At 38.3% G+C, this 24187-nt stretch overlaps 1 protein-coding gene across 4 annotated transcripts in view; it reads right to left on the bottom strand.

The window, feature by feature from the left end:
* LOC101713541 (S-adenosyl-L-methionine-dependent tRNA 4-demethylwyosine synthase TYW1) overlaps positions 1-24187 on the bottom strand; it is a 195536-nt gene that overhangs the window by 45126 nt on the left and 126223 nt on the right. The window lies entirely within an intron of this gene.

Genomic DNA, 24187 nt, shown 5'->3' with positions numbered 1-24187 from the left:
GTCAGCTGGCTGAGCTTAGGTAGCTGCCTATGTCTGTGAAATTGGGAGAATAACAGCACCAATACACCTCATAGTACTATTATAAAAGTAAATGAACTAAAGAAGTAAAATGGGCCTAGCATGTAGTGAAACACAAATAAATTCCAACTATCATCACCACCACCATGCACAGCACTGAGATGCAGGGACTCAACCACCAGACACTGGTCCCACAGTGTGCCAGCCATAACTCTAGGGCAGTGGTGGTGAACCTATGGCACTCCAGGGGGCTGTTTGCATCACTGAAAGCTCTAAAAGGTTTGCCATTGCTGCTCTAGGGGCTAGGTATATGGTAGAAAACAAAGCACACATGGGATCCACTCCCCTGGATTTACATTCTGTTAGTGAATAAGCAAAACCAGGGCCTGAAATGAAATTCACAGCAACAGTAACACCAAAGCAGAAGAGGAGGCAGACAGAATGCAGCAGAAGTGAACCCACTGTTCCTGTCTCTGCACTGGCTCTTCAATCTATAAGCGCCAAATGGAATATTGACCAGAGCATATGCTGTCAATAAGTTAAATTTGAACTGCTTCACACACACACACACACACACACACACACAATTTTAAAACAATCCCTCACTGCCAACCATTGTTTCTAAAAGCAATGGAACATGTAACACCATTATAAAAATTAGGCAACTTCACAGACTCTAGAAACCATACCTAGTCTTGAAATGGCTTTAATTGCCTAGGTTTTATACTGTTTATGGAAGATAAAACACATTGCTTCAAATAAGAATAAACAAATAAATTCAAATTATAACTCACGATACAGCCAAATGAAGCACTCTTTTTAGTCAAAGAAGATAAGCAGGAAAATCTTATACTCCCAAAACAAATGAACTGAGTAACCAACCAATTTAAACCTTAATTAACAAGTGAAAATGCAGATCAAGGAACAAGAACCATTGGGAGTACAAACAGTGCTGCATACTATGCTGTAAGACTTGATGAAGAAAACCTACCCTACAGGAAAAGAAATTACAGCAGGAGCCGCATTAAGCATGAAAGTCCTTCTGAGCAACAGGGCTAAGATGAGATACACAGACATTAGTTACATTTCTTCTAAAACAACCATACTACTCGTTTCAGTTAAAATATTTTTATAACATTAAAACAAAAATCTCTAAAAAGAGATGGCTAAGAGTGATAGCCAATAAAGAAATGCTTGACAGATCAAAACCCAGAGACTAAGACTGATAATCTACATCTAAAAATTAAGAAAAAGATGACAATGTCATAAAAACAAGTAAAAGAGGGCCAGGGATTTAGCTCAGTGGTTTCACCACCTGCTGTGCAAGCGCAAGGACCCGAGTTCAATCCCTGGCACCAAAAAAAAAAGTAAAAGATATGAACATGAAGTTTATCGACATTAAACAAGAAATGATGTTCAATATCCTTCAAAATAAAGACAAATGTAAATTAAAACTATACTGTGAACCCAGGGATTTAGCTCAGTGGTTCCACCTCCTGCCCTGTAAGCGCAAGGGCCCAAGTTTGATCCTCGGTACCAAAAAAAACTATACTGTGACAATATTTCTAAACTTCCAGAACAAAATGGACTTAAATTTCCAGCCTGACAAGAGGGTAATTTGATTGTATCTGGCAAAATAACATTAACCCTTTGTCCCAATAATGCTTCCCCAAAATTTACTGAAAGGTAGATTAAAATATGAAGTATGATATGTGAACAGAATTATTAATTGCACTACAATTTTTATAAGCAGAAGACTGGAAATAACCCAAATCCTCTCAATAGTCCCGTAAATGAATGAACTACAGCGCATCATTCAACAGAACATTATGCAGCTAAAAAAAAAAAAAGAGTAAGGGTTTTCAGTGGAAAGCCAAAGGATCCTAGAATTCTTCTTTCCATGTTAAAAACAAGCAGAAAATGAACAAAAAAACAAACAACTTTTCTGAAACCCATCAGAGATGTAAGGACACAATAGGTAAGTACAAAATCCACCACCCGTGAGCAGCGACCTCTGGGGAAACCACTGCTAGGGACTGTAAGTGATGAGCTGCTGGAGGTTGGGCACGGACAAATCCAAAGTAGTGGTACACACCTATAATCCCTGCACTCTGGGAGGCTGAGACAGGAGGATCACAAATTCAATGCCAGCCTAGTCAACTTAGCAAGACCCTGTCTCAAAAAAATGAAAAACGGGGCCGGAGATTTAGCTCAATGGTTCTGTTGCCTACCTTAAAAGCGCAAGATCCCGAGTTTGATCCCCAGTACCAAAAACAGAAAAACAAAGAAAAAGAAAAACACTGGGGATGTAGGTCAGTGCAAAGGCCCTGGATCCCATCCCCAGTGCTGCCAAAAAAAAAAAAAAAGAGTATTAAGAAAAAATCTATGCCCAGAAATTTGATAACCTGGATGAAATGATCCAATTCTTTGGAAATGAAATGGGATGACATAATCTACCAAAACTCACGAGAAGAAAGATACAATGTGACTAGCCCCACATCTATTTAAGAAGTTGAATCAATAACGAATAAACCTCCAAATCAGAAGACACCCAGCCCAGATATACGGACTGGTGAATTCTACCAAACATTCAAGGAAGAAACGACACCAACTTTACAATGTCCTTCAGAAGACAGGACAGGGAATACTTCCTAGCTCATTTTATAAGATCAGCATTAACTTAATACCAAAATTAGATAAAAATACCACAGAAAAGTAAAATGGAGAACATCTCTCATGAATATAGTTTGCAAAACCCTGAACAAAATACCAGCCAATAAAATCCAACAGTGTAAAAAGCAAATTATATACCACCACCAAGAAGGATCTATCACTTGAGATCCATCCCAAGTGGTTTATATCTGGGCTCAGTAAACATTTCAAAGTCAAGTGACGTAATTCATCACACCAACAGGATGACGAAAATCACATGATCACATCAAGAGATGTAGGAAAAGCATCTGACAACACTCAGTACAGTACCCATTCATAATAAGAACTCTCAGCAAACTAGAAATAGAGGGCATCTTCCTCAACTTGATAAACAACACCTACAAACAAAAACTAAACCCTACAGCCAATGTCACACTTAATGGTAAAAAACTCAAACTTTTCCTGGTAAGATCAAAAACAAGGCAAGAATGCTGCCTGTCATGACTGCTTTTCAGTGATTTACTGGAAATCCCAGTTAATATTGCAAGAAAAGAAAATAAAAGGAATATGGACTGGAAATAACTAAAATTGTCTGTTCACTGGTAACACAATCACGCAGGTAAAAAATCCACTAATCAGTCTTACCTAGGAGAAAATGTGTGCCACTTGATAGATGTATGTTGTAGTCAGGGTTTGCAAAGGAATAAATTTAATACAGAATACATAATTTATACGATTATTTTATATTCATCCAAAAAGTCAAATGAAGAGGAGTGCAAGAGATTAGCCACACACTAGAGGCCCAAGAATCCACCCAAGGGCCTGGATCCCACAGCAATGTGCCACACAAGTCCAGCTGAAGGCTTAGAGTCCAAGGCAATGTCCTCCATGAGTCCAGCCAGAGGCCTAGAGCCCACAGCAGTGTCTCATGCTTGTCTGTATAGAGGATCCGCACCAGGAAGGCCCAAAGGCCAGTAGTGGAAGCCAGGAAACCTACGCTGCTGGGATGAAGGCTCTGTGCCACCAGGCTGAGGGATCTACAATGGAGCCAGGAAGTGATGCTCCCAGTGAAGATCAGAGCTCCCCTGATGAGAACAGCAGCCGTTCCCAGCAATAGCGAGGCCCAAGCTCAGACAAGTTCTCATCAGGAAAACCAACCACAGCAAGCTTCTCCTAGAAAATCAACAGCCCACAATCTTCCCCTCCAGTTCTCTTTTTATGCCCCTGGCAATAATCCTCAGGTGGATCTTTCTCAGCCAGACCATGCTGATTCAGTTCAGGTGGGCGTTCCAAGCTGACCATTAATTAATCCACCACAATGCATTAGGAATAACAGAGCCACTTATGACTAATTATTACCAAAAACTCAATTTTAAACACACCTCTACATATAACTACCATTTTACAGGAGTTACAAAGAGATATAGAATATGTTAAAAGACACCAAGAGGACTCAACTGATCGGATTCAGAATACAATAAATTTTAATGACAGCTGACTCATTTTCTTTCACAAATAAATGGCATATTAAAAAACAGGGACAGGACTGGGCCCTAACATTAACTGATGTATCAACTAAGTGCAATGTGGGAATCTTGTTTGGATGCTAATCTGAGAAAAGTTACTAAAAAGCATGGTTTTGGAGTGTATCAGAGAAAATGAGACACAGATCTGAACTCTGATGTAATACATTGTTAATTGCAGTAGGAGTGAGGCTGTACTGTGGTTAGCTGTGTTTTGCTCTGAGGTTCTTCAGATGGAAACAGAGACAGGACAACCAAGTGAAGAGGAATGCATGGAAAAACTGTGAGAAAATCATGAATACGGACTGCATGAAACAAGAATGAAAGTGTTCATGGGGCTCAAAATAAATGTAAAATGCACAATAATAATAGTAGCCTTAGTGAAGCTAAGGTTTGTTTTTTGTTTTTGTTTTTGTTTTGTACTAGGAATTGAACTCAGGGCCAGATAGGCACTGTACCGCTAAGCTATATCCCTGGCTCACAATAATAATAGTTTTATAAAAGGTGGGAGACGGTTCACATAGCCAAAGTGTTCCAAGTATTATTATTTATAAAATAATATCGACTAATTAACATTGGGTTTAACAGTGAAGGATGTCCATTTCAATATTTAAAGTAGCCACTAGGGAAAAAAATAAGAACCAAGATACTCATATAATGGTACAAGATCCCAATGATGAATGTAACTGTATTTTATACCTAAAATGTACCAATAAAGTTAATGGGAAAAAAATAAATAAATAAATAAATAAAGTAGCCACTAAAAGAATAACTGAATAAATGAATATTAAAATCCAAGGCAATGGAAAACTGGTAATAAAACAATTTAGTTAAAATGCAAGATGGAAGGAAGATTGAGAAAAGGAAACTTGGAGCCAGGGGAAATAAAGGAAACAAAGAGCCAGGGGGTGATGCAAATAATAAGATGCTACATTTAAATGCAACTATAGCAACTATTACACTTAATGTGAACACACTTACAACTCAAAAAGATTTTCCAAATGTATTAAAAAAAATCTGATTACATGATATTAGTAGAGCTAATTTAAATATGAGAAAACTTAAAACATATAAGACCCAGTTATTGAGAAAAAAAAATCACAAGGGAAATAAGAAAATGTTGAAATGAATGAAAATTAAATCACAACATATCATATGGAACTACAGATAAAGCAGTGCTTAAAGGGAAATCAGTGGCTGTAAATAACTATATTTTTAAAAGATCTCAAATCAATAGCCTACCTACACCTCAAGGAACTTGAAAAAGAAAAAAACCAACAGCCAGGAGTAGGAAATAATAAAGACTAGAGCAGAGGTTAAAAAAAAAAAAAAAGCATAGGAAGACACTAAAGCACAAAGAAACTAAAAGTTCTAGGAAAAGATCAACAAAATTGACAAATCATCAGCTAGTTTAAGAAAAAGAGAAGATGTAAATAACTAAAATCAGAAAGTTTTGACAATACCACCAACCACACAGAAATACAAAGGCCTAAAGAAAATACTTTAGACAGCTATACACTTAGATAACCTAAATTAAATGCTCAAACTCATAGAACTGATTCAAGGAGAAATAAAAAATCTGTATGACCTATACAACAAGTCAAGGGTAATCCAAAAACTCTGGCCAGACACAGTAGTGCATGGGAAGCTGAGGCAGGAGGGTCACAAACCCACCCTGGGCAACTCAAGTGACTTTGGAGGACCCTCTCTCAAACTTTAAAAATGAACAAAAGAAAGAAATAGGCTGGGGATCTAGCTCAGTGCAAAAGTCCTTGGTCTAATTTCTAGTACCGCAAAACAAAACAAAACACCTCCCCATAAGAAAAGCTCAGGAGGCCAGGGATTTAGCTCAGTGGTTTCGCTGCCTGCTGCACAAGCGCAAGGACCCAAGTTCAATCCCCGGTACCAAAAAAAAGAAAAAGAAAAGAAAAGCTCAGGAACAGAGGCTTCATTGCCAAGCACTTCCAGAAGGGTATTCTCACACTCGTTCAAAAAATAGAAGAGGGAACACTTCATAACTTCTCTGAATATCTTCATACCAAAACTAGACAAAGATATAACAAGAAAAAAACACTACAGACCAATACTTTATGATGCAGAAATTCTCAGCAAAATAATGTCAAACCAAGTCTTACAACATTATACATTACTACAAAATGGGATTTATTCCAGGAATGAAAAAGGTACACACAACATGAATCCATTTTGTGAAATTTCTAGAACAGGTATATCAACAGAAACAGAGAACAGAATGGTAGTTATCAGGTACTGTGGGGGGAAGCCGCTGGGTGTGACCACTTAGCGGACATGGGGTTTTATTTCAGAGTGATTAGAAATGTTTCAGAACCAGTTAGGGGTAGTGACCTCACAATATTATGAAACTACAAAATGTCATTGACCTGTTCACATAAAGTTGTTAATTTTATGCTATTTGAATTGAATATTTAAAAACACATTAAAAACCCCTGTTGAAATTCCAGCTTGCTATTTTTCAGAAATTAACAGCTGATCCCAAAATGGGACAGGGACCTAGAGAGCCAAAATAAGTAGAAAAAGCAGAAAATCAGAGAGGAGTCACACTTCCTGATTTCCAAAATGCCCTCAAAGCAGTGCTAATCAAGACTATGTAACAATAGCATAAAAGAGACTGTGAGATCAATGGGACCAATTTGGAAGTCCAGAAATAAAATCCATATATTTCCAGGCAACTGATTTCAACAGAGTGCCAAGACAGTTCAGTGGGGAAAGAATTGTCTTTTCTGCGCATGGTATTGGAACAACTAGATAAGCACATACAACTGAATGAAGTGGGACCTCTACCCTCACACTGCACACAAAAAATGAACTCATAATTAATCAAACACCTACATGTAAGAGCTAAAATGCCAAAATACACAGAAGAACCACACAATACACTAAATAGATACATAATAACCACACTGGGCTTACTTCAGACATTAATGTGGTTTGGTATTTGAAAATCAATGTAATTCACCATATTAGCAAAATAAAGAAATAATATCATATAATGTCAATGGATGCAGAATAGGCATTTGATAAAAGCTCAACACTCATTGTACAAACAAAAGGAATCTTTAATGAAGAGTATTTATGAAAAAGCAACAGCAAACTTCACACTTAACGGTGAGATATTGAAAACTTTTCCTTAATCTTGAGAAAAAGACAAGAAAACCAGCTCTCACAAATTTTATTTGATATTGTATCAGATGTCAAAGCTAGCACTACAAGAAATGGAATGTATTACATGATTTAAAACCCATAAAATATTAATCATTTTAGAAAAGTTTCTATATCAGGTATTTCTATACATCTACAATAATGAGAAAATGAGGCAGACAGGCAGCCACCTGGTTCCACACTACAAAGACACAGAGGACACTGGACCACCAGACCACAGTACTGGGTCCTGCCGCTCCCGGCCCAGAGGTAGGGGCTTCTGAGGTGCCGTCACACTGCTCCTGGTCCATAGGAAGGGGCTTCCAGGCCACCATCCCTCCCACCGCTCCTGGCCCAGGGGTGGGGGCTTCTGAGCCGCCGTCCTACTGCTCCTAGTCCAGAGGAAGGGGCTTCCTGGCCACCATCCCTCCCACTGCCCCCAGCCCAGAGGAAAGGGGTTCTGGGCGGCCTTCTGTCCCGCCACTCCCGGCCCAGAGGAAGGGTCTTCTGGGCCACCATCCCTACCGCCGCTCCCGGCCCCTGTCCCACCTCTCCCAGCTCAGAGGAGGTGATCCTCACAGGCATCAATGGCACCCCACACAGCCCAACCCAGTCGAAATGAGAAAACACGTAAATAAGTCTCAAAACCAGACTTACAGAACACCTACAGCAACCCCAAAGGGAAATGAGATGGAACACTCTGATACTCAACCACCTGGACCCACTGAACTGGCAACAAAAGGGGATCTGGAAAACATGAAATCAGAAATAATTTCTCATATAACAAGAGAAATTGTCCTCCTAGTGCAAGACATGATTAATAAATCTAAAGAGGAGCTCAGGAACATGATGGAATCCCAACATAGGAAACAAATGGAATCCATAAAACAGATGCAAATAGATTTCCAGGACATGAAAAACTCCACTGAAAGTCTACACAGCAGAATGAGCCAATGTGAGGACAGAATTTCAGATATAGAAGATAAGATTCCAATTAATGACCAGGAAAAGAAAAATTGCTTCAAAATTATAAGGGAACATGAGAAATCAATCCAGCAGCTGCTAGATGATGCAAAGAAGAATAACATAAGACTGATTGGAGTCAATGAAGAAACAGAAGAGAGTGCAGATGACATAAAAAAACTCTTCACAGAAGTCATGGCAGAAAACTTCCCAAGGAGGGGAAAAGAACTTGACATTACACATAAGTGAGGCATACAGGACTCCAAATAGCCTTGATCAAAAAAAATCTACACATAGGCATATAATTGTTAAGATTCCAGAAACTCAACAGAAGAACAAAGTTCTACAAGCAGTTAGAGAAAAGAAACAAATCACATACAAAGGAAAGCCCATCAGAATCACAGCAGACTTCTCAACACAAACCATCAAGGGAAGAAGAGCTTGGAGTGGTGTATTCTAAGCCCTAAAAGAAAAGAGCCTCCAACCCAGATTGATGTACCCTGCAAAATTATCTTTCAAAATGGATGGAGAAATAAGATACTTTCATGACAAAGAGCACCTTAGGAACTTTGTGAATAGCAAACCAGCACTCCAAAAAAATTTGCACAATATCCTAGGAACAGACATTGAGGATCACAACCCCAGGAAGCAAAACAGAATGAACCCATCTGGCATGACAAGAAATTAAATGTAAAGGGGGAGAGCCCAACAAAAAGAAATAGTCATGGCAATGACAAGTCAATACATTTCAGTTATAGCCATCAACATCAATGGTCTCAATTCAGCAATCAAAAGAAACACACTGGCAGAATGAATGGGTCAAGAAGCAAAATCCAACAATATGCTGCATACAAGAAACACACTTAATTCAAAAGGAAACTCATAGACTGAAAGTTAAAGGGTGGAAAACAATACTCCATGTGACAGGAACCCGAAAAAAAAGCAGGAGTAGCTATCCTCTTTGCAGATCAAGTAGATTTCAAACCAACACTGATTAAGAGAGATGAAGAAGGACACTACATTCTTGTAAAGGGAACAATCCAAGAGGAACAAATGACAATCATAAATATCTATGCACCAAACACTAGTGTGCCCAACTATATAAAACAAATACTAACGGACATGAAAAGTCATACATGCACGAATACAATTGTAGTGGAGGACCTCAACACCCCACTGTCACAAATAGATAGATCAACTAGACAAAAAGTAAGTAATGAAATACTAGAACTCAATTGAACTCTTGAACAAAGGAACTTAACAGATGTTTACAGACTGTTCTACCCCACAAAATCAGAATACACATTCTTCTCAGCTGCACATGGGTCATTCTCCAAAATAAACCACATACTCACACACAGAACATGTTTAAGTAAGTGCAAACGAACTGACGTTATCCCCTGTATATTATCAGACCATAGTGCGATGAAATTGGAGATCCATAGCAAAAGAAACTGGAAAAATTTCATAAACACGTGGAAATTGAACAACACACTTCTGAATAACCAACAAGTAACAGAGGAAATTAAAGAAGAAATCAGACAGTTCCTTCAATTAAATGACAATGACAATACAACATATCGGAATCTATGGGACACAATGAAAGCAGTCTTATGAGGGAAATTCATAACAGTGAATATGCGTATTAGGAAAACAGAACAAGCCCAATTAAACAACCTGATGCTGCACCTCAAGCTTCTTGAAAAAGAAAAGCAGGACAACCCCCAGAGCTCATACAAGGGAGGAAATTATAAAGATCAGAGGAGCAATCAATGCAATGGAGACTAAGAGAATGATACAAAAAAAAAAAAATCAATGAAGCCGAGAGTTGGTTCTTCGAAAGAATCAACAAAATTGACAAACCTTTAGCCAACCTTGTCAGAAAAAGGAAAGAAAAGGCCCAAATCCATGCAATTAGGAATGAAAAGGGTGAAATTACAACAGACCCAGCAGAAATCCAGAGGATCATCAATACCTACTTCAAGAACCTATACGCCAATAAGATGGACAACACAGAAGAAATGGACAGATTCCTAGATACATATGAATTATTAAAGTTGAACGAAGAAGACCAAAAAATTCTAAACAACCCAATATCAACCAATGAAACTGAAAATGTAATTAAAAACTTATCAACTAAGAAAAGCCCAGGCCCTGATGGCTTCACTGCTGAATTCTACAAGACATTTAGAGAGGAACTGCTGCCACTACTCTTTAAACTCTTCAATGAAATTGAAAGGGAAGCAATACTCCCAAATTCATTCCTGGAAGCAAGCATCACCTTGATCCCCAAAGCAGAGAAAGACCCAACCGAAAAGGAGAACTACAGGCCAATCTCACTAATGAACATAGATGCAAAAATCCTTCATAAGATACTGGCAAACAGAATGCAGAAGATCATCAAGAAGATCATACACCCTGATCAAGTGGGATTCATACCAGGGATGCAGGGATGGTTCAACATACGCAAATCAATCGATGTAATACACTGTATCAATAGAGCCAAGTACAAAAACCATATGATTATCTCCATAGATGCAGAAAAAGCATTTGACAAAATCCAACATGCATTTATGATAAAAACCCTACAAAAAATTGGAATAGATGGTCTCTACCTCAAACTGATAAAAGCCATCTATGAAAGACCAACAGCCAATATCATACTAAATGGTCAAAAACTGAAACCCTTCACACTGAAATCAGGAACAAGACAAGGATGTCCACTATCACCACTCTTGTTCAATATAGTTCTGGAAACATTAGCCACGGCAATTAGGCAAGAGAAAGAAATAAAAGGAATAAAGATAGGAAATGAAGAAGTCAAATTGTCGTTATTTGCAGATGACATGATACTCTATATAGAAGACCCCAAGAACTCCACCAAAAGTCTTCTAGACTTAATAATCAAATTCAGTCAAGTAGCTGGTTACAAGGTCAACACACAAAAATCAATAGCTTTCCTCTCCACAAATGACAGACTCACTGAGAGAGAAATAGGGCAAATAATTCCTTTCACAATAGCATCCAAAAAACTGAAATACCTAGGAATCAACCTAACGAAAGAAATCAGAGACCTCTTCTCTGAAAACTATAGCACTCTGAAAAGAGAGATTGAAGATGATATCAGAAAATGGACAGACATCCCCTGCTCCTGGGTGAGAAGGATTAATATAGTGAAAATGGCCATACTTCCAAAACTGCTATATAGATTTAATGCAATTCCAATTGAGATCCCAGCAGCATACTTCATGGACCTGGAGAAAACAATCCAAAAATTCATTTGGAACAAGAAGAGACGCAGAATAGCAAAAGCAATTCTAGGTAACAAAGACATGGCAGGGGGTATCACAATCCCCAACCTGCAACTATTCTACAAAGCTACTGTGATAAAAACAGCATGGAACTGGCAAAGAAACAGACCTGAGGACCAGTGGAACAGATTAGAAGATGCAGAAACGATGCCAGACACACTCAGCCATCTCATCTTCGATAAAGGAGCCAAAAACCCTCACTGGAGGAAAGATAGCCTCTTTAATAAATGGTGCTGGAAAAATTGGGCTTCAGCTTGCCAAAGATTAAAACTAGACCTATATCTCTCACCATGCACTCAACTAAAATCAAAATGGATTAAAGATCTAAATATTCAAATAGAAACTCTCAACCAGTTGGAACAGAGGTTAGGTAGAACCCTTGAAGACATCGGTGTAGGAAAAGATTTTATGAACAAAACCTCAGTTGCCTGTGAACTAGCACAAACAATCAACAAGTGGGATCTCTTCTTATTAAAAGGCTTCTGCACAGCAAGAGAAACCACCAGCAGTGTGAAGAGACAACCCACAATGTGGGAACAAATCTTCACCTGCTTTTCCTCAGACAAAGGTCTACTATCTCGAATCTATAAAGAACTTTAAAAGATCAGAACTCCCAAATTTAAAGACCCAATCCGAAAATGGGCATCTGAAATGAACAGACTTTTCTCAGACAAAGAAGCAGAAATAGCAAATAAACATGAAAAAATGTTCAACATCACTGGTCATTTGAGAGATGCAAATGAAAACAACACTGAGATTCCACTTCACTCCAGGAAGAATGGCTGCTATCATGAAATCAACCAATAGCAAATGCTGGCGGGGCTGTGGGGAAAGAGAAACCCTGCTCCACTGCTGGTGGGAGTGTAGACTGGTGCAACCACTGTGGAAATCAGTATGGAGATACCTCAAAGAACCAGGACTGGAAGTCCCATTTGACCCCACTATTCCACTGCTGGGGATCTTCCCCAAAGAATTAAAAGAATCATACCACAGTGATATATGTGTGCCCATGTTCATAGCAGCACAGTTTGTGATAGCTAAAACTTGGAAACAGCCCAAATGCCCATCAACTAGAGACTGGATCAAGAAAATGTGTTTTTTTTATAAAATGGAGTACTACTCAGCCATAAAAAATGAGAAATTAGAGACATTTATAGCTAAGTGGATGCACATTGAGGTGATACTCTTAAGTGAAATAAATAGGACACACATGTATAAATACCAAATAGTTTCTCTGGTGTGAGAAACTGAAAGTGTAAATAAGGACTAAAATGTGTAATAGGTACTGTGAAATAGGAAGAAAAGGGGCAAAGGGGAAGGAAGTGGGAAGGCTAGGGGAAAGGATAGAAGGGAATGGGATTAATATGAGAAAATGGAAAAATCAAAATAAAATCTTTGTAAATAGGGAGGACTGGAGGGGTTGAAGGGAGGGCTGGGCAAGGGTGAAAAATAAGAACCAAGAGAGACTATGTAAAGGTGCAAATTTCCAATGATGAATGTCATTATATTGTATACCTAAAATGTACCAATGATTAGAATGAATAATCGATAATACAAAATAGGAAGAAAAGGTCCAAAGGGGTAGGGGTAGTGGGAGGGGCAGGGGAAAGGAAAGAAGGGAAAGGAAAAATGATGAGAAATGGAAAAACTGGAAATAAAGTCTTTGTAAATAGGGAAGGGTGGAGGGGGTAAAGGGAGGGCTAGGAATGGGGAAAAAATAAGAACCAAGATGCATTATGTAAAGGTACAATTCCCAATGAGAAATGTAATTGTGTTGTATACCTAACGTGTACCAATAAAAGAATTTAACAAAAAAATAATAATAATAATTAGAAAATGAAAATACAAAAGTATTTAAAAATATTCACCAAGGTATCCAACATTATTATGTATCTGAGAATAAATCCAACAAAGCACATAAATATCCTGTATAGAGAAAACTATAAATCACTGAGGAATTCTAAACAAATAAAAACTTACAATGTTTATTGATTTGGGTCAATATTGTAATACAAGGATCAGTCAATTACGCACTGCTGGCTAAATCAGGTCCTCTGCCTGTTTGTGTATGGCCTTGAGCTCAGGATGGTTTTTATGGATGAGTAATTACACTGTTTGATGACAGAGAATATTAATTGTGAAGTCCAATTGAGCAAAGTATTACACCACCCCCTGCAGATTTCAATGCACTCTTCTTTATATTAGAGCTTTTTTTTATATTAGACCTTTAAAATAAAAAACTGTACTCAATCATGATTGCGTTTTAAATTTTATAAACACAAATTTATAAAAATGTGTTTTCTCTCTTGTTCTAGCAGTGTTTACATATTATTCTTCATTCTCTTGGCATGCAAAGCCTAAAATCTTTGCTAATCCCTGATATAATCTCTCCCCAAATTGAATACAGATTCAGTATTATCTAAAACATAGATTTTTTTTTTTTAGTACCAGGGATTAAACTTAGCACCTTGCACTTCCAAAGCAGGTGGCGGAACCACTGAGCTGAATCCCCAGCCCTAAATACATAAGTTTTTAATTGTCAAAATGATGATAGATTTTAAAATTGACAAAATGCAACAGCCAAATAAAATCTTTAAGTAAGAACAAAGCTGAAAGATTTAGATTACTGGACACCAAGACTTAATAAAGCTGTAATAATTAGAAGGGTGGTTGTGGTGTAAGTAGGACAGTGGTACAAAGTCTAAAAACAGACCCAAACATGCATGGATACCCGACTTATGACAAAAGGGGCTCAGCAAAACAAGGAAGAAAGTGCTGGGTCAAATGGATACCTGTGCAGGAGGTTCAAAACCCCACCTGAAAGATCCTGTGAAAGGAGAGAAGCCTGAAGAATTAGCTAAGAGAATCTCCTCCCGACTTTCTTAAGCAGGACCAACTGCACCCACAGAACAGGACAACTGATGGCCTGGCCTTCATTAAGATCGCTGCTTCTGTTTTCCAAGAGATGTGAGAGAACACAGGGACAGAGCAGAGTGGAAAGACACCTCCACTCAGATCTAGAGTAGATAACGAACTCCTACAAACCAGTGAGAAAAAGAACACAAAAGAAAAAGTTGCTCTGATGTTCTTGTATGGCCTTGAATAAGAACAGTTTTAGATAGATGTGGTGGCGCACGCCTGAAATCACAGTATTCTGGGAAGCTGAGGTAGGAGGATCCCAAGTTCAGGCCTAGTCTGGGCAACTTAGTGAGACCATGTGTCAAAATAAAGAATAAAGAAAGGGCTGAGGATGTAGTTCAGTGCAAAGGCCCTGGCTTGAACCCCCAGTATAGGAAGAAAAGAACGTTTTCAGGGTGGCTTTCACTGTAGCTCAGTGGTAGAGTGCCTGCTTAGCATGTGCGTGGTCCTGGGTTCGATCCTCAGGACCACCAATAAATAAAAATATATTTTAAAAAGAATAGTTTTCACAGATAAAAGCAATTAAAATGTATTATCCCCTCTCATAGGAGGTTATTCAAGCAACTAATAAATAGAAATGCAAATTAAATTCACACACAATGAATTTACTTCACAACTACCACAAAGACTGGAAAACCAAGTGGGAGCAAGAGTGTGAAATAACAGGAAGACGCACACATGCTCCTGTTAGGAATCCAGACTGCCTTAGCAATGGCTTACCACCCAGGGCTGAATGAACACACCAAGTCCATAGCATCTCCACTCCCAGACAGATCAGCCAACATACATAAGCATGCATGTCCACCAAAAGACGTGGACAGGGATGATATTAGGATTAATCCTGATGGCCAAAAACTACGAGCAATTTGACCATGTGTTAACAGAAGAATGGATAAACTGCAGTGCTTTCTTATATTAAAATATAGAAATGAAAATAGACATCTGCACACGGTATCATGATGGATCTACCAGAGATGCATGAAGGAAAAATATATAAAAACACAGAAGAATGTAAATTGTTATTATTCACTTTCCGTAAGTTCAAAAACAGACAAGGCTACCTTATGGTGTGAGCAGTCAAAGTATTAATTATTTTTAGTGACGCAGAAGGGATGGGGGGCTAATAACCAAGAGGGGACTTTGAAAGTGCTATTAATACTATCTCTTGAGCAGTTGCTGGTTATGTTTGTTTTGTAATAATTCGCCCAGCTTTTTGGGTAAAGTGTGCAATTTTGTGTGTATCTGATATACTCCAATAATAAAGCCTATAGAAAAAGTGCTGGAAGGAGACATTCAATTTTTAAAAAGTCTTTACATGTTATATATAGAAATATCCATAGATAAAGTATTACATCTGTTATTTGACTTAAAATATCCCAATGCCTCCCCCACCTCCTAAAGTGAGGAGATCGATGAAGTAACCATGGAACACTGACAGTTGTCAAAGTGACAGTTCCAAGGAATTTCCTATCTCTCTTCTCTTGAGTATTTTTAAATATTCATAATAAAAGAGATTTTTAAATACACAGTAATGAGTTAGAATTCCATTGCTTCTAATTAGGCAGCTTTCAGTGCTACATATTCTGGGTGAGGTCATTATACCCCAGCTCTTAATTTCAATGATCTGCTTTGACAGTTGCAATTCAAGACAAACTAGTTGAGGCTGTGTCAAGACAAGATAAAATAGTCTCCTAAAATATGGTACTGACTTGCTGGTAATCAAAGAAATGCAAATTGAAGTAGTAATGAGGTGCCATTTTGGCTTATCAAGTCAGCAAAGGTTGTTTAAAATAGCAATATTCCGTCCTGCCTAGAGTACAGCCCGACAGGCACATTCATGCACTGATGGTGGGAGTATGATTTGGTACAAATATTTTGGAAAGTAACATCGCAACATGATCAAGGAATCTGAAAAGTGTTTGAATCTGTTGTCTCAGTACTTCCATTTCTAAAAATTTAGCCTATGGAAATGATAAAAACTGTAGGCAAATGCTGAAGAATAACAGTGTTCATTCCAGCTTTATTTGTAATACTAAGATATTATAAATTTTCAGGATATTCCATTCCAAGAAATGGCTACATGATTTATGAGACAGCCATTTAACTAACACTAACGATGCTCAGTTCAGAACACTGCTAATGAGCTTCAGCTTCCCTGAGGAATATACCCCCAACAACAGCATGGCTGAGTGCATGCAATGGTTAAAATTCTCCTGCTCAAAGGCCAGGAATTCGGTAAAGGGAGTACAACAGATTTCCCCTGGGTTCTGCAGAGCCTAAAAAGATCATGCATATCAACTGGAATGTTGGACAGTGTGGCCAGTGACTGAAGAATCACGAACCTCTACAAGTAACTTACTACAGGAAAGAGAAAAAGAGAGTCTGACATCCTCCTGGCCACCATGCTAGCATGCAGGAAGACGTGTGCCCACGTGAAGGAGGAAGAAGATGCAAACACAAGAAGAGGTGAACACAAGAAAGCTGGGAAGTGCAAAATACAAAGACAAAAGAGAAAAGGCTAAGAGTATTGGCAGAGGAATGAAATAAGAATGGGTGAATGCAAAGGAAGCTAACCATGTAAGGAAGAGAATTCCTACCAGAGGCAGAGAGATAGAAAGAGAATCACATTGATACTTTCAAAAACTCAAATGAGTAAGATGGAACAGTGTTTACCATTTGAAGGTTGGGAGAGATTTGAAGGGGCTGCTCTACAGACATTTTGAATAGGATAGTTCTTCACAAATGATTTGTGTACTAAGAACCACTAATACAGATTTACGACATGGGAATGCAAAGAAAAGGACAAAGAAATGAGAAAACTCAGAGAAAAGATGATTCATAAGGAAGGGAGAGTGTAAACAGATGAAGACAAAATCAAAGTCAAAGTAACTGAAAGAATAAAAAATGGGAAGGTTTCTAGAGGAACAAGGATTATAAAACCATACGGATCTCTCTTCATACATCTCATCTAGGAGAAAACTTATCTGAAAAGCCTAAGACCACCACCACAAAGTGATTAAGAGACACGCTTTCTACAGAATAATAAGAAAAGTCACAGACAATGCCATAAAAATCAATAAGGAGATAACTGTGTTATAGCCTGCAAGGAGATCCCAACCCAGAATGCCATCACTTAAAGCAACATACCAACTTCGATGTCTGAGAATATTGACAGAAAAGCAAACTCTCTGGCAACATCCCCCTCAGCAAAGTCTATCCATCATTCCTGCAGCAGGCACGGATGAACAGAAATAGCTCAACCCAAAGTGGGCAGAAGACAAGGTCGAAGAAAGATTTCAATGTAGCCAAACACATGTTGCAAAACCAGTGAGACAAATCAAATTTGAAAGGAACAGGGCAGCTCCTCATCATATATCCCTAAAGTCAACAAATCCTGCAGCAGATCTCTTTCTCCAGAATATTACTTACACTAATCTAAGAGTTCAAGTCTCAAATTTATAGTAACAACTTCCTAGGGAATTAATTATTCAAATGCAAAAACTCTGTAATCCAAGAATAGTCAGATTATTTTTAACCCACCGATTAACCACCCTGTGCCTAAGTTTGGCTCTGAAAAAGAGACAAAAAAAATAATAAACAGGCTTGTTAGAAGGTGACTCATTCCTTGAAGTGTGACTATGAAGTGTCATCCGTAGAAAGCCTGTTAGTGACAGATGTGCCCAGCTACCCAGCACTCTACCTCACATCTGACCCCCTTAGAAAGTGAATCTGAAATGACAGCAAGATGAGCTGGAAGAAGAAATGTACCAACACTAAAATGCCAAAAATTAAGCCTTTCATCCAAATTTCTTTGTCTAATGTGCATTATGTACTAAAAAATGCAGGTATGTCAGAAGGGTACTACAAACTCATCTCCTGAGTCATCCACACTCCAACACAGATGGAAAAAAAATTCTTGAATAGTGTTGGTGAACTTGTACACTGAAATGCTTCACACCCAGGAGCTGTCAGAGCATACATGAGAGCAAAACTAATACTCAAGATGTGCCCACAAGCGAAAATGCTAGAAGAAGCTGTTCATCTAACAATGAGAAGATAAAATTAAGGTGACAGGTAGAAAAATTAGCCCATATAACACAGTACAAAGCCCAGAAACATCTATGAATATAACTTGATTACAATAGGCAGCCATTATAAACCCTTTAGGGTAATGGTTTATTCGACAAGGATTGTAGTTCACTCAATTATCCACTCAGGGAGAAAAGAATCCCTACCTCACACCATACTTTAAAAAATATACATTGATAAGCACACATAGGTATGTGTATGGTGTGTGTGTGTGTGTATATATATATATATATGTATGCATATCTACACACATATGTACAGATCTTAAACTCTTAATTTAAAAATATGCAAATGAATGAAAATCACAAACATCTCTGAAAAACTATGGTAAAGAAGCAAAATAAGGGGGCCAGGGACTTAGCTCAGTGCCACTGTGCCTGCCTTACAGGTGGAAGGTCCTGAGTTAGATCTCTGGTACAGAAAACAAAACAAAAAAACCCCAAAAGAATCAAAACAAATATTTTTAAAAATAAAAACAGTTAACAAAAATTTCACAAATTATTTTAATATCACAAATAAAGAAAACAATAGCCACTTGTAAAATATGTTCAGAGTAGCAATGCTCATAATAGGCACAAACAAGGTATGATCCCAATGTTCACTGAATGAATTTTTAAAAAATAACTTTGGGACATATTTCCAATGGAATTCTACAGAGCAATGAAAAACATAACTTTTGCAACATATAACATGGATAAATCTGAGAAATAATGCTACTAAAGAAGCCAGAGCAAAAGAAAATACATAAGTGACTCTGGCAGTTACCTCTAAGGCAGGTATGACAGGGAAAAGACATGATAAAGGTTTTTGGTTGTTAGTTACACGGGTGAATCGACTTTAGAAAAAATTACCTGCACATCTAAGATGTGTATACCTTAGTGATACATATTATACTTTAGGAAAAAATTAACATTAGAAAGAATACTTGGGCCGGGGATTTAGCTCAGTGGTACCACGTCTGCCTTGCATGCGCAAGGTCCTGAGTTTGAGCCCCAGTACCACAAAAAAAAAGAATACTTGGGTATAAGTTACTGTATAAAGTGGACTAATGATGGAATATTAATATTTGGAGTTGGTAAGAATGTACAAAAATGCAAAACTGGAGATTATAAAAAGATCAGTGGTTGCCAGAGGCTTGGAGATGGGGAGAGTTGAACAGGAAATGCATGGGAGATTTGCAGGATGGTGAACATTTCATCAATCCCACCACGGGAGACACAGATGCTGCATTAATCAAAACCACAGAACTGAGTAGCACAAAGATTGAGCCTTCATGTATACAAGCTGAGCTCTGTGCTCTTCCTCCTCAAAACACTACAATTCTAATCAAAAGTGCAAATTTGTTCAAAAAAGGTATGCTCAGCTTTTCACAGTAAACAAATGGAAATAACTACCAATCAACAAACAGACAAATCAATGACATGTCCATGGGAAGAGGATACAGCTATTTTATTTTTTATTTTTTTAGGATACAGCTATTTAAAGAATGAGGTAAAACTACTTGCATATGAACACAAGAGGTTAAAAAAAAAAAAAAAATACTGGGACCAGGGATTTGGCTCAGTGGTTCTGGCGCCTGCCTCAAAGGTGCAAGGGCCCAACTTCGATCCCCAGTACCAAAAAAAAGGCAATTCAAAAATACTGCCAAACAAAATAGCAACTGTAGGAGGTATTTAAAGCATGACCAAATCGGTATGTTTTTAGAATTTTAGTTTATACCAAATCATTTTTTTAAAACTTCAAAACAGTAGGCCAGGTGATGGTTTGTGGACTTTATTTCTCTCTCAATCCTGGAGATAACGAGAAGGAAGTTCCAGAAAACCAGGTGGTCTTTAACCTTCCTCAGATCCCTGTCCTCAGTCCCACAATCCCCCAAAAATGGCTACTAAAAATAATCACTGCTTTTACACCAGGAAGAACAGGGAAAGATGCACCTAACTTGTAATGAGTTATAACTACATAAATAAACTTAAAATCGTGGACTTCAGAATAGGTACTAAATATTTTCAAAGCACACAAAATCAAAAGATGGTAATTTTCCATCATGAACCAGGAACAGAGAAGAAAAATGTTCTTTATGGTAATATAAATCTTAAAATAGCTTTGGAAGTCAATGGAGTTAACAGACAAGGGTGAATAAAAAAATAAAATCAAGGCTTGCTTGAAGCACAGGACAACAATGAGATCTTCCCAGATCTCGAAGTGGCTCCTATGTTAGTAAGAAAGGGGACTGACAGCACCCGTGCAGGACTTTAGTACAGTCGTGTATATACACACGTATGTAAGTCGACATCTATCTACACAAATGGATACCAGACAAACTCCAAAGCCAGGAAAAAACCCATCACAAAGACTCTAAATCCGGTAGAAATAAAGCTAATAAACTTCAAGTTATTCTATTTATATGATTTCAACATTTCTAACCTGTCACAGAAAAAACACATTTTTCCCTCCGTGTGGTTGGATGGAAGGAAAGTGTGAACGCTTAAATATAAATGGTAGTTATTTCAATCCAGTATTTCAGATTATGAAAGAAATAACGGCATAATTTTTTGTTCCTATGAAGGCAAAAATGAATTTTTGCTACATACACTGGCTTTGCACGGGCCTGCATCAGAGGAGCAACTTGGCTTTACATGGCCATAAATCAATGGAACCCATACAGTTTCTACTATCTTCATTTCCCAAATGCACTAATAAAGGTTTTCAAATGTCAATTTTAGAAACTGCTTCCTTCTTTCTGGTTGCAATAAGCAAAAGAAATGAGCTTCTGACCATTCTTTTTAATTTCCTTTTCCTCTTAAACTCTTCTTTCATAAATCAAATACAATGATTCTCATAGAAGGGTTCAATTCTAATCTCCAAACTGGTGATAACTAGGCCAAAATGTTTAAAATAAACCTTGAGATGAATGGCCTGGAATTATTCCATTTGGAAGAAATTAAGGAGGATGAAATCTACTAGGTGATAAAATTTTAATGCTACAGTCGTCCCACCTTATCCAAAGACCCCAGTGGATCCTGAGACCTCAGAGTACCAAGCTCCACAAATACTATTCTTTTTTCCTACACCTGCGAGCACAAATTGAATTCTTTTTCTATATGAACTAAGCATGTACCACACACTGTGGGCACAATTTTTGTAGTTTGATTGTACAACAGCAAAACCAACGCAAATTTCTTTGCACTTCTTCACAATTTCACATGTGCTTACCATGAATCTTCGCGAACTCAGCATACTATTCTTTTCTTTCCTTATGATGGGGAGAAGGTTCACCTTCTCACTTAAAGGAAGCATTTTACTGTTTCTCTTTAGTTTATCTGAACTGTAGGCATCAGTACTATTGTGCATTGGGGCCGTTTTTCAAAGGAAAATAAAGGCTCCCTGAATACAAACACTGCAGGCACAGTTAGTAACAGTCAAAGTGGTAACCCGGAGGACTACTAGGTACAGGTGAGGGGTGTGTTCAACACGGACACCCTGCAGAAAGGGATGATTCACGCTGGAGATGAGCTGGTGTAAGACTTCATTACACTACTCAGAAGGTTGTGCAGCTTAAGGCTTTATCAATTGTTTATTTCTGGAATTTTCCATTTCATGTGTGTGGAGAGCAGCTGACCGCAGTAACAGAAACTGCCGAAAGCAAACCTCAAATAAAGAGGGACAACTATACTTGAAATTTCAAAGGACATTTCACTAAAAACAAATTGAAAGCAATGGTTGTTTTTGAAAATATCTGTTCAAACTCCCTGGGCCCCCTTGGACTATATCCCTCCCTGTTCTCTCCTAGATGAAAGTCCATGATCTATGCAAAGCAGGACCAAAAGCAAACAAACAAAATCACTTTCTCAAGTTACTTTAAGTCATTTTAGTTCCAATTCGGGGACTGGAACTAAGGCTAATTTTTTTAAAAAATCTTATTAACAATACTATTGCATGAGTAGGATGAATATATGCATCTGTCATAATAGCACAAGAATCTCAAGGCACTGGTAAAACCATTATACTAGAAGACAAATAAATATACAAACGATGATCAAAATACCTAGTAATTAAATTCCAGACATACTCAGCCAACTCATCTTTGACAAAGGAGCCAACTACCTTCACTGGAGGAAAGATAGCCTATTTAATAAATGGTGTTGGAAAAACTGGATTTCAACCTGCCAAAGATTAAAACTAGTCCCATATCTATCACCATGCACTAAAATAAGATCAAAGTGGATTAAAGACCTAAATATTAAAACAGAAACACTAAACTTGCTGGAAGATAAGTTAGGTAGAACTCTTGAAGACACTGGCATAGGAAAAGACTTTATGAAAAAAACCTTAATAGCACGGGAACTAGCATAAAGAATCAACAACTGGGATCTCATCTTATTAAAAAGCTTCCGCATTGCAAGAGAAACTACCCACAGAGCTAAGAGACAACCTACAATGTGGGAAAAAATTTTTAGCAGCTGTACCTCAGACAAAGGACTACTATCTAGAATATATAAAGAATTGAAACAAACCAGACACCCCCCCCAATTTAAAGACCCAATTCAAAAATGGGCATCTGAAATGAACAGACATTTCTCAGACAAACAAGTAAAAACAGCAAATAAATACATGAAAAAATGTTCAACATCACTGGTCATTCGAAAGATGCAGAGGAAAACAACACTGAGATTTTACCTCACCCCACAAAGAATGGCTGCTATCAATGTAAGACCGCTGTCCTTACCAAACGCTCCGAGGAGCTGACTATAGTGAAGCACACCCAGGGATCCCAGAGGTGCCTCCAGAACGTAAGGCCAAGGGCCTTACCAAATGCTCCTGTGGGACTGTGTGATTCAAAAGTTAATTACTCCCCTAGATTCTGTTGTAAATTTGATGGTTGGAGTGTGTTTGCCTCGGGACAATGGACAATCAGTAATAGGGCGAGGTTACTCAGCCATCTGTTTGCCCTAAATCCAAATGTCCCGGGGCCCAGTATCTATAGGACAATCTGTAAACAGGGTGTCAGGATGTCTGCTGAACATCAGTATGTGACAATGAGCCACTAACCTTTGTTCTTTTTTTTCTGTGAATCCACATGTTAACCACCCCCCCCCTTAACCTCCTATAAAACAACCTCGGACTCTGAGCCAGGTGCCTCTCTGAGCTATTTTGCTTCGGGAGTGCCGTCTGGCCAGACTAATAGAGGTCTGTTTCCCAACATGGCCGGTGTGTTCCTTCCCGAGTGTGCTCCACTCCAGCTCCTTGGAGCATTTGGTAAGGCCTTTGGTCTTACATTCTGGAGGCCCCGCTGGGATCCCCGGGTGTGCTCCACTTCAGCTCCTTGGAGCGTTTGGTAAGGCCCTCGGTCTTACACTCCAAGGAGCTGACTGCAGGGAAGAACACCTGGGAAGGAACACACCCCGGACAAGTTGGAAAGTGAAACAGACCTTAGTCTGGCCAGACAGCACTCCCAAAGCAAAGTAGCTTAGAGAGGCAATCAGCCCAGAGTCTGAGGCTCTGGGGGTTGCAGGGAAGTTAACAGGAAAATTTACA

The sequence above is a fragment of the Heterocephalus glaber genome, unplaced genomic scaffold (assembly GCF_053883595.1).
Source record: "Heterocephalus glaber isolate CG9 unplaced genomic scaffold, H.glaber_assembly_v1.0 deba00001610, whole genome shotgun sequence".
NCBI lineage: Eukaryota > Metazoa > Chordata > Mammalia > Rodentia > Bathyergidae > Heterocephalus > Heterocephalus glaber.
This window is presented reverse-complemented; position numbering and strand designations above follow the sequence as displayed.